The sequence below is a fragment of the Felis catus genome, chromosome A1, assembly GCF_018350175.1.
Source record: "Felis catus isolate Fca126 chromosome A1, F.catus_Fca126_mat1.0, whole genome shotgun sequence".
Taxonomy (NCBI): Eukaryota; Metazoa; Chordata; class Mammalia; order Carnivora; family Felidae; genus Felis; species Felis catus.
In genome coordinates, this window is record NC_058368.1 from 95646139 (window position 1) to 95662105 (window position 15967).

Here is a 15967-nt window from a genome sequence, read left to right on the forward strand (position 1 = left end):
GCAGACAAATTTGAATAGATCTGAACCAAATACCATGAGAATTGTTTAATTCTTAGTCCCTGTGATGAATGGAGATTATATCCATTTTTTGTTTTGTCTTCTAAGACCACACAATCCAAGTTGTCTTAATTCTCCGAAATGTTGAGGACGGTTTCCTCTCCTCGTGAAAATTCCTGGTGTGGTTGTTTTCCTGGTATCAGCCATCATTCTGTGGCATGACAACAGCTCATGTTCCAGGGGCTGATGCACTCCAATCTCTCTCCTTCTCTGTTAACTGTGAGGTCAACAGTTAAGTTCGTCCTGCCCCAGACTTGATGTCAGATAGCGGTGGTTTTAACAGTTGAGTTTGGCTTTGGGTGGTTTGGGGTGGGCGTTCCTGTGGATGGATCTTCCAGTGCATGCTTATGCTTATGACCTTATAAAAGAGGAAGCTAAACCTGACAGGCATCAAGTGACTCGCCAGGTCACAAAATAGAGTCAAGCGCAGTGTCCAAATAAGGTAGGCCTTCTGGCTACGAATACAACTTCTTTTCCCTCTACCATAAATGGAGATACGCCAGTAGTTTTTCTTGGATAAATTCATTCTAATCCAGTAGGACATGTTCAACAGAGTCGGTCAACGTTAAGGAATAGGGGAGTTTGTGTACTATTTAAGGACGTGAGCTTTGCTGTCAGAGTTGTATTTGAGTTTCACTACCTAGCCTGATAACCTTGGGCAAATGACTGAACCGCTCAAAGCAAGGGTTCCATCTGTAAAAAAACAGCGTAAAGTAAGATCGTATGTATGAAGGTGTAAAACACTGTTTGGCACGTAGCGTGTACTCGCTAAATGATTTTATTTTTATGTTAAGTTTCTTACTTAAATTATATTTTTTACTCATTTCTACAAGAGTAATCCAAAACTAGTTTACATAAATATTGTTACTGTAGGCAGATGATATTAATGTCTTACATATTACATCATACTTAAGACTATCACGGCATTCTAAAAACTAATAGCCCTAGATTTTATTTCCTACTAAAATTAGAAAGTATGGGGCATCTGGGTGGCTCATTCAGTTGGGCGTCTGACTCTTGATTTCATTGCAGGTCATGGTCTCAGGGTTGTGGGATCGAGCCTAGCAATGGGCTCCATGCTGAGGGAGGGGCCTGCTTGAGATTCTCTCTCTTTTCCTTCTGCTCCTCTCCCCTGCTCATGTGCATGCGTTCGCACTCTCTATCGCTCAAAAAAATTAAAAAAAATAAGAATAAATGAATGAATAAATAAATAAATGAATAAATATAGTATAAAGGTAAACAGAAATTTTCTAACTTAGGAGTGTCTTCAAGTGTTTAGGTCAGAGCCACATGTAGACGTTAATTAAAAAAAAATTTTTTTTAATGTTAATTTATTTTTGAGAGAGGCAGAGACAGAATGCGAATGGGTTAGGGGCAGAGAGAGAGGGAGACACTATTTCAACTATTTACTGGAATTCAGAGCTAATCAATACAAGGAGTAGCAGGTTTTCTACCATTTCTTCATGCATGTGATGTTTCAAGGGAAGGAGGGGATAGAGGTCAAGTACTTCTAAAATCCAAGGATTATATACTTGGAGACCTAAAAATCTTCCTGCTCCCAGTCTTTTAGTCCATTAATTATAGGTGATGAACTTTACAAAGAATTAAGCCAATTAGCTCTGATGGTGCCAATCTAAAAAGCTTTAGAGAGTAGCTGTGAGCTTGAGAAGAATTTAGAAAACACTTGAATCAATTCTCAGATTATCTAAGATTTTATTTTTTTTTTTATTTCCTTAGGCCACATGAGACACTGTATTGAAAACACTTTTTGTTTCTTCAAGTCCTTCTTCTTCTGTGGCTGCATACTGAACCCCCAAAGAAAGAATTTTCTGTTTATTGTGTTCAAATAGTTTCCTGGGCAAAGGTCATAAAGTAATAAATTGAGAATTTAACTTCTAGTGGACTAAAAACTAAGGAAATGAATTTCTATGTCTATTACCATAAATCGACATAGGTGCTGGCCATGGAGTCTAAAACACATGACCACTTTCCATGTCACCTGTCAAACACAGATTGTTCACAGGTGGCTGGAGTGAATATTTGGCTCTTAGATTAATAAGTAATCAGGGTTTCAGGGTTTTTTGTTTTTTGTTTTTTTTTCTTCCCAAGACAACTTACTCCCACGAGATAGTATTTGGCTCCTCTGTAGGTTTTTTGAAGGTGATCAAATGACACTTTGGTACATAATTTTAAACAAGTCTCTTAGTGAAAGTTTTGCAAGTCTTTGGCAATAGTTCCCGTGTCATGATAGTTATTTTCTGTCCTACATCACTCAAAATGGAGAAATAAAATCAGATATAGTTTATATTCTAAGGACTGTTCCTGATTGCAGTGTTTCTTACAAGTGCCAGAAATGAGAATCACCTGGAACCTTTCCTAAAAAAAACAAAAAAAAACCCCAAAAAACAAATTCTTCTTCCACTCTAGATTCAGAATTATTCTTTTTTTTTAAGTTTGTTTTTGTTTTTTTGTTTTTTTTTGTTTTTTTTTACAGGATTATCAATTTGTGAATGGGACCAAGAAACTGAACTTTCACAAGGCAGCTCAGGGATTACTTCGACTGGATGAGTTTGAGTCATCAAACTTGTCTTCAGTTGACAGGCAATAAGGTCTAAGAGGTGGATAGTTGCTGAAAGTCAGACACTTAACTTTCTACATCACAAGAGACGCCCCTGATCCCTTGAGCTCAGACATAAGCTCATGCTAATTTTGATGATGGTGACCGCTATCGTACATAAAACTGTGTGCTTAAGGGGCCACTGCACAACTGTGAAGCTTAAGGAAACCGACAAAAATGTGTTAGCACCTCATTCTTGAGTAAGAAAACCCAGCAAGCTCTATAGCAATTCCTGTCAAAGACACCTGGAGTGCTTACTCTGAGAAAACTCCTATTCTTTCTTTTCACATATATCTGTGTGCAAAAGAAGCTTGGATTTCACTCAGCTTCTCCTTAAGAAACTAAAGCAGTAGAGATCAGAATTTGGAAATTCCTTAACCGATGGAACCGCAGAGTGAGACTATGAAATGGTAATGTGAGCTGGTGAGAATAGGAGAAAGGGTTGTAGACATTTCTGCTCATAAATACTTGGGGGTTAGATTAGATTAATGTTACAGTTGATCAAAGATGACACTTTTTCTTAACTTGCCTTAAGAACAGACATTCACTTTCGGGACACCTGGGTGGCTCAGTCGGTTGAGTGTCCGACTTCGGCTCAGGTCATGATCTCCCTGTTCGTGAGTTCAAGCCCCTCGTTGGGCTCTGTGCTGACAGCTTAGATCCTGGAGCCTGCTTCGGATTCTGTGTCTCCCTCTTTCTCTGCCCCTCCCCTGCTCGCACTTTGTCTCTGTCTCTGTCTCTCTCTCTCACTCTGTCTCAAAAGTAAATAAACTTTAAAAACATGATAAGAACGGATGTTCAGTTTTGTTACATTTCTTTCGTTTTTGTTCCATTCGAATTGTATCACAATTCATCTTTCATCCTTACTTCTCTCCTATTTGTCTTTTTTTTTTCTCGGCTATATTTCTTACCCTTCTACACTTTCCTCATACTTTCTCATGTAGGCTATTCTTGCCATATGTTCCCTTACTCACTTTTGTTTGTTGAGTTGACACAGCCATATTGGCACCAACCTGCTAACCAGTCAGAGATCGCCTTCCGTTCTGAAGACGGTTCACTGTTCATAGGAACGTGGTTGTAAAAACTCTTGAGGGAACCTGACTTTGAAGATGCTTTCTGTCAATTTTGTTCTGTAGAGTTGGCGTTATCAAATGGATGTTTAAAAAAGTTTTAATTTAAATTCTAGTTAGTGAACATACAGTGTACTGTTTAGGTGTACAATTGACTGGTTTAACACTTACCTGCAACCATGGTTGCTCATCATGATTAGGGCCCTCCTTAATCCCCATCACCTATTTATCCCATCTTCCCTTCTACCTCTCCTCTGGTAGCCATCATTTTGTTCTCTGTGGTTAAGAGTCTATGTCGTGGGGTGCCTGGACGGCTCAGTCAGTTGAGCATCTAACTCTTGATTTCAGCTCAGGTCATGATCTCAGGGTTTGTGAGGTCAAGCCCCGCATTGGACTCTGCACTGACAGCATGGAGACTGCTTGGGATTCTCTCTCCCTCTCTCTCTCTGACTCTCCCTTAGTCTCTCTCTCTCTTTCAAAAATAAACTTGTTTTCTTTTTAAAGAGTCTGTTTCTTGGTTTTCCTCTGTTTCCCCCATATATTCGTTTATTTTGTTTCTTAAATTCCACATATGAGTTAGATCATATGATATTTGTTTTCTCTGACTTACTTTGCTTAGCATTCTACTCTCTAGCTCCATTCACATCATTGGAAATTTCAAGATTTCATTCTTTTTTATGGCTGAGTAATACTCTATTGTGTGTGTTTGTGTATATCTATATCTCTATGTGTTTGTTCTCTCTCTCTCTCATATAAATACACACACAGACACCCATCACATCTTCTTTATCCATTCATGAGTCGACAGGAGGACACTTGGACTGTTTCTGTAATTTGGCTCTTGTAGATCATGCTGCTGTAAACAGCAGTGTGCATGTCTCCTTTTGAATTAGTATTTTTCTATCCTTTGGGTAAATACCTAGTGGTGCCATTGCTGGATCATAGGGTAGTTCTATTTTTAACTTTTTATTGAATGGGTTGAATGGAGCTATTGCAGCTTTCCTTTTATCTCCTCCAAGTTCACGTCTGGGTCATCCCAGTGGACTTCTCCTCTTAGAACCTAGTCATCGTGGGCTTTGTGTCCTCCTCAGAGGCTGCTTTATTCTTGGTGGATGGGAGTGGATGGTGGGTGGTCCAGACGTATTTTGGCACTTAAATTCCCATCCCCAAACTTTCCGGTGTCCGGGCAGTAACTCTGTCATCACTCACCTCTCTCTTTCCTCAGCCTCTTATTTTTCAGATACACATTAAAAAATAGCCTTTTATGGAAGAACTAGATAATCCTTTTAAAACTAAATGCTAAGCCATCTTTTGCCGTTGATACCTTGCTTGTGGATGGAGTTTTGTGTCTAATGTCATGTCTCCTCCTCCCCACCCTCCCCCCACCTCCAACCAGCACCGGGCTTTTCAGTGTTGAAATTAAAAAAAAATGTAGATATACGTTAGGCTATTACCTGAATTGATTTAATTTCTTCATCATAGGCTTGAAGTGCTCTCCCTTATTATGTAAAAAAAATAAACTAATCCATCTGTCCTATGGAGGAAAGAAAATATTTGTGAGGAAAGCAGATAGTTGTAAAACAGAGCACAAATGAGCCACAAACTTGAGAGATCATCTATAAGGAAACCTGATAGGACCCCAGTTGGGATTGCTTTCACAGGGGAAGAACAAAAAGGAAAGTTTTTAACAGTGTCTAATTCATTGGTGAAAACATGGCTAGAAAACAAATAAAAAAAAATAATTCCAGGAAACTAGATGGTATGGAAGGGATGGAAATAGTCGACAGACAGCAACTGAAGATTTCAACTTAAGGTTAAAATACGACATAGGCTTGAACTGAACCTTCAAAGTTTCAGAGCCAGAATATTGGAGAGTCTTCGAGGTTTCAGTTAGCTGCTCTTAGTTAAAATCTGAGAGCCTGGATGAACCCAAATTGTTCGCATGGATCATAAAGTACTTTATCGATGAATGGTCTGATTGGCTACAAGACTAGGCCATGTTCACAGTTGTATTTTTAGCCTATTGATCGTTTTTTGGTAAGTCTTCAGGTTCAAAGAGGTGAGTTACAGAGGGCCATAAACTTACCCAGCTGTTCTGAGAAATGTTTTATGTTTAGTGGGTGTTTGTTTCTTTAATCATCTAGAAAAAGTTGTCATCATACCAGGTCAACCAGCTTTTCTTTGTCTTTGTTATGACTGACTATTGAATTGTTGAAGAGCGCAAGCTCAAAGTGTTTATTTTTATTATTCGGTGAGCAGTGCTGCAGTGTAGCATCTAAAAAAAAACACTTATCCATTTAACATAGCCTAGTGTGCCAATTTTACTACTGACTTTTCATCTTGCAGACTGCTTCATGTTTGGCCTCTAGATTCCACTCTACAAAAGTACACTTCTTTTCGTTCTCACCCTTAATCATATGTGGGATGAAGGAGCCTTTGCTGTGACATCTTCTAGAACAAAGATTCCTCAAAGCTCTTATTTTCACTACTCACAAACTGCGGGCTCCCTCTCTGTTCTCTTTCTCCCAATCTTTCCTTTATCTTCGTCTAAATCAGACTTTGGTTGTCTCGAATACCTTTTCAACTTGAAATTCAGCAAGAGCTGTATCTTAAAGGGAGGATAAAATATATCATGTGTTACCCATTAGTAAAATGAGTGCCTCAGATCTCAACGATGTTGGGTCATTTGCAACGTAGGACCGTAAATTTCTGGAGTTAGCATTCATATTTTCCCTATCTTGAAACACCGAGGTTAGGTAAAAAGTAGAATAATTAAATTAAAAACTCTTTAGAGGAAGGGAAGAAAAAAAAAACCCACCACAGAATGCTGTCATCAATGAAACCATAAAACTGTAAGGAGCAAAGACTATAGCGAGGTCAAGGGAAATGGAGCATGGGTCATGGAGAGAAAATTCCCCCAAGAATCGTATTTCAGACAACTGCTGTTGGAATAAAACCGCTTCTGGGCCCATGCTTAAACTTAATCTGTAGTTACTGTTGCATATAAGATCAGTATGAAGGTGGTCCTAGCATATAATAATGATAATAGTAATAATAATAATAACAATAATACTATTATCTCCATTATGTAGAATTTAAAATTTTGAGACCCTTCTCTGTCCGTTAATCCTATGATGTCAGATCTGTCAACAATGCTCAGGCAAATACTGTGATGATCCTTCCATGTTCCTCTTAGGGTGATGTTTCTCTTTGTTTTCTCATTTTGCACAGAGGGAAGCCAAGTCACTGTCACATGAAAAGCAGCTGGAAGGAGAAGCTTGTCAGATGAGTACTTGCCTCCCTGGCACTGTCCAAATGTGCAGGGACCCCCCCAAGCCCCGTGTCTTCCTGAGGTACATTCTGTCTGTCCGAGTCCTACTAATTGACATGATCTTGCCAGATGTTCTGGTCTGTCTGGTGGCAGAGTTTCATGGGGGGAATTTGTAATAGGACGGTTGCCCAAATGGTTATTATTCTGTTGCTTTGCTGGCCTCAGAGGGGTATTATACACAGAGGGATCATTACCCACAATACAGTGTGGGGGAGAATGAATCTGAGAGCCCCTGGAAAGGAATGCGGCGTGAAAACAAGGTCAGGGCCTCCCGTTGCCTTCTGACTTGTAATCGCCGTTCGGTGGCTTCCAGACAGCTGCAGGAGGCCCCGGTAGCATGACTGTGTGGCTGTGACATGTGTGAGTAAATGCTGGCTTCATTCTGTGCCTGAGATGTGTGCTCCCTCCACACCCACGGAAGGCTGTGCTTTTGTGGGACGCGGGCAATTTTGGAAGGTTGGCTTTTGTGCTTTGTAACTTTAGAAAAAGCTACTGATAGAGCTGACGCTTTTTTGGATTCTCCTAGAACCCCGTCCGTACAGTAAGATTATTTCTGAACCTTCTTCACTACTAACTGAAATAAACACACATAATGAGAATTTGGCGTCAGGGAAATGTTCAGAAATGGCATTGTGTTTTTAAGGGGTGGAAGGAAAGCTCAAAAGTCTCAAACAACTGGAAATCACCCAGCTGCCTTTTTGAATCTGCTTAGTGGATTCAGTTACGGGTTCTACAAACATCTACGTTGTGAAGCATTTGTCTGCTTTGAGTAATGTCAAAATTAGCCGAATCAATAAATAAAGCTCTTACACAGTATGTACAAAGTGGGTCATAATTATAAAGTTATTCAAGATCATGTTAGGGAATTTATAAAAGGATTAATTGAAAGAATCGGAAAAATGTTGACTCTGACTCCTATTTCTTATTCCACTTCCCATTGTTAAACGTTTTGACCCAATAGTGTAATTCCTTCAATTCATTGTGTGTGTGTGTATTTTAAGCTTGATATTATGGTGTATATTAATGGTGAGTCTGCCAAAATCTTCTATGTCTCTGAATGTCACCTTTCCACCCTGAAAAGTGACAACACTGTACCCACTTTACTGACTTTTCCTGAGGATTCGAGAGTAATACACTGTGTCTTGTAGAAGTAGAAGTTGTGTGGGGACAAATACAAGGTGTATTGTTTCTCCATTCTCTACTCCCGCCTGTGCTAGGCTGAATCTTTGTCTCCTTAACATTTGAGGCCTTTTTTATTCCTCTGTGGCTAGTTTCCTCTAAAAATGTCAGGATAGTTCATTTTAAAACTTCAGTGAAAACTTCAGGTCTTGGAAAATGATGAGGGGTGGTTTGCACTTTTATTAGTCCAGTGTGGCAGCAGGGAGAAAGGATTAGGGCAAAAACCAACTAGTACCTATTTTGGCTTTGGAGTGTCCTTCTCAGGCTCTTTCCCTGGCTAAAACCAGTTGACCACCATCACTGTCCTCATTGTGACAGCCAAATATTTGCCTTCTCAGCAGGTTCTCCTGCATGGTTTTCGCTGCGTCTACAGGATTTTACCACCCCCCAGTTCTTCTGACTCCATGTTTCACTTCTGTCCCTTTCAGCTCCCACCCATGGCTGACTCTTGAGAGTTTGTTGTTACTGGGATTTTCTTGCCTGATGACCAAAACTCTTGGCAACATTGGAGGGGGTGGATGTGGGTGAGATTCTAGCCAGATAGTTCTGGAATGTTCCTTGGTCCCCCCACTAATGGTCTTGGCTGCTCCTCTGGTGGATAGCTGTGTCACACAAACTTGCCAAGGTGTGGCCTATACGATTGTGTAAATGAGAGAGAATTCTTACCTTTGTTTGCAATGGAAACATCCCAAGGAAGACAAACTAAAAATGTTGGGGACTTGGAATCTATCAAATGTGACTTTCAGCTCTGGTCCTTATGCTTCCTGCTTTCTAGGTATGTGATCTTTGGTATATTGGACAAACTCTCTGGCAATCATGTGAATCGTGTGAATAAGAAAGGTCAAAGGATTGACATGAGAATTAAATGAAACATGGTATTCCAATAAAGGTCTCTAGCTCTCTTCTTTTACCTACTTGTTCGTTTTACAAGAAGGTGTGCAATGTGTGCTTTTCCTTTTTCTTTTCTCTCTTCTTTTTTGTTTTCTTTCTCTTTCCTTGTGTTTCTCTCCTTCCCTCCTTCCCCTTCCTTTGTTCCATTGTTGGGGAGTAGAAGCAGAAAGCTGTCTAGGTATATGGGTGCATGAAATGAATGCGGGATGCCAGGAGGGGAGTGAGGGTACCATTGTGCTTTAATAGCCAATCACCTACCCTCGATGGGCCCCAAACACAAAAATTCCCATGCCTTCACTGGAGTCAGGAGCCTTGTGAGTTTGTTTGGACAGATTGTGATGATTGGAGAGGTGCACAGGAAAAGGAGGTCGGTCCCATTTAATCTATAGAGGATAGAGTTTCAAGATAAAAGGACAGGATGGCATACACTACAAATTGATTTCAAATGACAGGAATATAAAATCCATGCGAATAAATTCATAGATAGTCATATACAGTTTTCAAATAACTCTTAACGAAGTTTGCCATTTCCCTGGGTACAGACAATTCAGAACCGTATGTTCAATCACTTTAATATTTATAAGAAATAGGTGTGGAAGGAAGTTAGAAAATACAGAGGGAGAATTGAATCCCCAGTTTTCCTCGAAACACATTAAGCCTTGGATTAACTGCCTCCAAAATCCATTTTTGATAGAAAAACCGAGGCTGAAAGTTTTTCCAAGTTGCCACAATAATGGTACCGGCAATAAACTTGAGCGTTGTTTTTCCCTCAGGGAAGATTATGCTGAGTGCGTTTGATAGAATTTTATATGGAGAAATAGGGAAGCAAGGGAAGCCACGGGGGAAGGGGCGATGAGCAGCAGAGAGAATGAAAACATAGCAGAAGCATTAAAGCTTTAACTTCAATACAAATGATTTTCAGACTGTTGGAGAATACAAGGGTGATAGTCATAATTGCCCAGCTGTTGTTTGCAGACTACAGCAGCTGCACAGAAGTGCCTACACAGATATGGAATTTTATTGTCTTTTCTGCAATTCTTATGTGACTCTGGGTAGTGGGGGATATTATTTCACCCTTGAATGGAGGGAGGAAAGACCATGTTTTCCTGAAAGGTTTAGACAAACCAAGGAAGCGTGAGAATTCAACCCCTTCTCCACGTCCTTTTGTTGAAATGTGGATTCAAGGTGCAGTTAATTACACCTGTCTCATTAACACCATTGAGAATACTCCATCCCTGCATTTTTTAAATGGCCTTAAGTTGCATAGATAGTGGGGGGAAAAAAACAAACCCAAAAAAACCAGTTGTGAGTCCTTATTTTTCCCTCCAGTGACCTCGCAATGATTAGGTCATTATGGAATGAATGACCTTTAAGATAATTTTGAATTTTAATAAAACTTAAGATTTTTCTCCTGTGTTTGACGTAAACAGTGCTTTCTTTCCTGTAGTGTTAAAAATAGGTGTTTTTAACTAATGTGAAAAACTAGTAGTGTTAAACATTAAGAGGTAGTAAAGGAATGCTTTAATTAAAAAGGAATTCAGGGGCGCCTGGGTGGCTCAGTCGGTTGGGCGGCCGACTTCGGCTCAGGTCATGATCTCGTGGTCCGTGAGTTCGGGCCCCGTGTCGGGCTCTGTGCTGACAGCTCAGAGCTTGGAGCCTGTTTCAGATTCTGTGTCTCCCTCTCTCTGACCCTCCCCTGTTCATGCTCTGTCTCTCTCTATCTCAAAAATAAATAAAAGTTAAAAAAAAATAAAAAAAAAGGAATTCAGTGGACATTGTAAAAATGAGCCTCCTGCCTGAATTTGGGAGCTACTTGGCAAACATGTGGTGGAGAGTGTGACACAGGTAAAACAATTCTAGCATAATTTGCTAGCATCTCTACTGTCCAATGATTAGAAACCTTCAAGATACTTCCTACTTATATTCTGATGTCCTTTTCACCCTGAACTGTGTTTACGTTTACTCCTTTATCATTGTCTTCGTTTCTTCAGTTTGAACCAAACCAATGTGACTTTACTTTTCCTAGTAGATTTATTTTTCTTACTGCTCATGTTGTACCATCTCACAGTTATAGAGATGTGCGTTCATTCACTGTGGGGTTACATGTCAATAAACCTAGTGTGAGTTGAAAGTAATCCTGACTCAAAAATGCATTTAATACACCCAGCCTACTCTACAGCACAGCTTAGCCTCGCCTACCATAAATGTCCTCAGAAGGCCTGCATTAGCCTACAGTTGGGCAATATAAGCTAACATAAAACTTCCTTTATTATAATGTGTTGAACATCCCAGGCAATTAATTACTGAGAGCGAAAACCAAAATGGTGGAAAGCGTATTGGTTGTTGACCCTCGCGACTGCATGGCTGCCGAGAAGATGCCCCTCGATGCTGCTGCCCAGCAAGGGACACAAACAGATAGCCTGGGAAAAGATGAAAATGCAAAATTTGAAGTATGTGTCTACTGAATATGTACCATCACGAAGTCAAAAAGTCATAAGTCAAACCAGCATACATTGGGGACCATCTGTATTTGTATGTTTTCTTTACATCACCTTGCATAGAACTTTGTTTTCACTGATGGTGAAACACTTGTACTAGTTCATAATTTAGGAAACAATACATTTTTTGCAGTGAAACGCAAAACAATTGCTAAGCCCCTTACTGTGTGCTGGAGATGTACTTGAATTATGATTGCTTCCACTAATCCTCCGACAGACCCAGGGGATTTTTATTACGATTATGTCCATTTTACAGATGATAAAACTGAGAAGCAGAGATGCTAATGTGTGTATAGTTGTATAGCTGGAAGATTACAGAACTAGGGTTCAGACTCTTGTTCTGTCTCTAATGTTGGGCCTGCCCGAGATGGAGGTCCATCACCTTTGCCCTGCTCCCTTGATAATCATTCAGACTTCTTGCTCTAAATATGAATCATGTGGTTCCAAAATTTATTTTCCAGATTTAACCTCTCCTGGAATTCTGACACCGTATATGTACTTGTCTGGTTAATAATCTTTACTTGGATATAGAAGTAGACATCTCAAACATAACTAGTCAAAGTAGATGAATTGATTACTAATATCCCATGTCCTGTAATGAACTTCTTTCTGAGTCAATATCACAATCTTCCTCCTAATTGTTCAAATCAAAATTATGGATCTCTTTTCATTCCTGTCTTTTTCACATCCCTCTGTTTAATCAGTCAATAAACACTGTCAGTTTTACCCCTACAGTATATTCCAAATCCTCTCACCTTTCTCCATATTTAGTATTGACACCATAGTCCAAGTTTCCATTGTAATTTACCTGGTCTACAGCAGGAGGCTTCACATAGGTCTCCCTGATTCCATTACTGCCCCTATGCGGTCCACTGGCAACCCAGCAGTTACAGTGATGCTTCTAGAATGAAAATTACTTTATAAAATAAATCTGCAGTAGATTCCCATAACACTTAGGATAAAATAAAAACTCCTTTTTCATTACCTTTTTGTCTGAGTGATACTTGTTATCAAACTAAGGCTTGAGTGACCTTCAGGGAACCATACAGTGTAAAAGTAGGCACCCTGTTACTTGAAGATTACTACTACTCCTGATAATTTTTCTTACACATGTAGTTATTTTATTTTATGCGAGAATAGGGGTTCCATGAGTCAAGTGCCTTGCCCGTCTTAATTATATCTGTACTCAAAGGTACTTGGTGAATGTTAGTCACAATCAAACGCATCCAAACAGGAAAATTTCATGCCATCACACTCGAACAGGCACCATTTGGCCAACATGCCCTATTGGACACTGCACGCATCTTTGCACATTTTCTTTGAATTACACTTCTAGATGTGGAATTCAGTCAAAAGGTACTCACACTTAACTTCTGATAGGCTTTGAATAATTGGCTCTTAGAGACTTACTGCTTACCAAGAGTGAATGAGAATTCCCATTCCACTGTTCTCTCATCAACCGTGGGAGTTGTTAATTTTTTTTCAATTTTGCTGATCTGAAAGGTGAAAAATGGTATTTCATTATGGTTTGAGTTTGTGATTACTTCATTAGCAGTTAAATTGAACATCATTCTGAAATTTAAATGCCATTAACGTTTCTTCTTTTATGGATTCTCTGTTAAATTATGGTGCCTATTCTTGTGTGTGAGCCTGTGGGTACGGGTGCATTTTTTTTCTCACTATTGATAAGCGAGAGGCCTTACAGGTATTGCAAATAATTTCAGCCACATTTTTAATTTATTATTTTCTTTTTAAAAATTTATTATTTTCAGCCACTTTTTTGTAAAGTCTATTTATTTTGAGAGAGAGACAGACAGACAGACAGACAGAGAGAGTGAAAGAGAGGGAGAGAGAAAATCCTAAGCAGGTTCCACACTGTCAGTGCAGAGCCCGATGAAGGGCTTGAACCTATCAACCATGAGATCATGACCTGAGCAGAAACCAAGAGTTGGATGCTTAATTGGTGGAGACACCCAGGTGCCCCTATTTTCAGCCACTTTTCATTTTTATTTAATTTTTATTAACTACTGTTTGTGTGCTCTATAGAAGTTGACATTTTTATCTGGTATTATTTACAGTTTTCTTTGGTGACTTTCTTCATTGTTAGCTCTAGAAAGCATTTTCCCTTCCTGATACTTTAAACACATTAACTAATGTTTTGCTGTATTTTTTTTTTTAAAGCTTCAGTCTTCATGTTTAAAGTTTTATTTCTCTGTCATTCATTTCAGTATCGAAATAAGGTAGAGAATTACCTTCTTTTTTTTTTAACTTCTAAAAATAGCATTTTTTCTAGTATAACTTTTCTTCCTACCATCCTTAACTGACCACTTCTCACAATTTTTTTTCCACATTCTGTATTCCCATACATACCTGGATCCATTGGCTGATTCTCTATTTCAATACATTCTAAAGAGTGTTCTTGGGAAGACAATTTTAGGAATTCTCTTGGGAATGATTTCATGGTCACATAAGTCTGAGAAGCTTAAGATTGTGTAAGTTTAGACAGATTTCTATAGAATGGTACTTTCGGATTCTTTAATATGCTAAAATAGATGATAAGTCTCTAAGGGGTAGACACAAAGAACGAAGTTTCCATTTTTGATAATGAGTATTTGTCCATGGAAATACTTTTGGGAAGCATTTCAGTTGTGCATACTTTGGCAAACCTGATCCATTCTTTTTGTTAGTATTATTTTGTAAAGTTTATTTATTTTGAGAGAAAGAGAGCAAGCAGGGGAGAGGCACAGGGAGAATCCCAAGCAGGCTCTGCACTGTCAGCACAGAGCCCTATGCGGGGCTCGAACTCACAAACTGTGAGATCATGACCTGAGCTAGAGTCAACAGTCAGACGCTTATCTGTCTGATATACCCAGGCACCCCCCAATCCATTTATTTTTAGTGATCTGTCTATGCATTGGCTAGTGCCACAATCTTTTAATGCATGTACCTTTATAATCTGTTTTATCATTTGGTAAGCCATGTCCTTGCTTGTTAGTGTCCTTTTTCGGAATCAAAGAGATTTCCCAGTTTGCACATGTCTCCCCCAACAGACATTTTACTTCATTCAGTCGCAAGGGGAAAATAAGTCATGAAATTTCCGGTGCTTCCGCAGGACAGAAGTTGGCTGAGGTTTATTTTTTTTCTTTTCTTTCCTCATCTTTTCATTTCCTTCCCTTTGTTTAAGTTAAGAGAAAGCAAGATCTTGGATAACACTAAGGTTTTTCAAAGGCTAAGACTAATGTGAGGTTAGTTGAGATAATTCTCATTAAGAGGAAACAGAAAACCCCTGAGATGAGACGGAGCAGCTAATCAATAAGAGACAAGCAGAGTAGGACAATTGGACAGTCACAGTGCTGAACGTTGAGAAGGAGCTAGGAGGCTTCAGGACTGAATAATAAGAAAGCGTTAGCAATAACGGAGGCATATGTCAGAAAGTGTATCTTACTCGTTCATTTTCCATGTTGTTCTAAAATAACCTTTAAAACCGTAATAAAATTTAAATTTTTTAAAGAAATTAAAATCTTGCTGTAGGGGAACCGTTGAAACTTGATGCTGAGATGAGACAGAGAGACGTAAAACACTGCTATCTGTTAGCTTAGGAAGAAGATGTACCCTCAATTTAAAACTTTAGTTTATACACTGTACAGCAGTGAGAGGATTAAGGCACCTGAGGCGGATTTGCTATAAGGGAATAACCCCTGAACTTCAATCCAGAAAATGTGGCTCTGAGCCCTGATCTGTCGCCAGTTGTGTGACTTTGCACAAAGTGCTTAGGCTCTCAGGTCTTCCTATTTGTAAGGCTGTTATGTCCTGGAGCTTGATCTTAAGACGTAGCTGACTGTGGGCGTCTCCTCCACCTCCACACTGGATGACCTCACGGTTATGGTAACTTGCATTCGGTCATGGTGGGAGTTTGTACACCATGGCACGTGACGCATCCGGCAAATCAAGGTGGTCTTGTTGTTATTGTTGTCCTGGCTGTTTTCAGGGAGGCTGTGTGAGCATTGCTGTGTGTCATCCATACCAGTTCTTAAAGTTGTTGGAACGCCAAAATGATTTAATAAATATGGAAGCACTTTGCTAATTAATAACCTCAGCCAGCTGAAAGCATACATGTCACTGTATCTCTGAATACCTCGTTGGAGACAAAAACTAAAAAAACGCTGTTGATTTCTAAAGAGAACAAATGTTAGACTCCACAAGTGTCAGTCATTCATCTATGGCTAATTTTGGAAATACTTAAAGTATTTTCCTAGAGTGGGTATTTTGAGAGAGAGAGTGAGAGAGAGAGGGAAAGGAAGAACACGAGTGGGGAGGGGCAGGA

General features: G+C 39.4%; 1 long non-coding RNA gene across 1 annotated transcript in view; it reads left to right on the forward strand.

Annotated features, from left to right (window-relative positions):
- Positions 1-15967, forward strand: part of LOC123385477 — a 412382-nt gene that overhangs the window by 238661 nt on the left and 157754 nt on the right. Inside the window, exon 2 of the long non-coding RNA XR_006598062.1 lies at positions 6976-7097. This is a non-coding gene — a long non-coding RNA (uncharacterized LOC123385477). The remainder of the gene's footprint in view (positions 1-6975; positions 7098-15967) is intronic.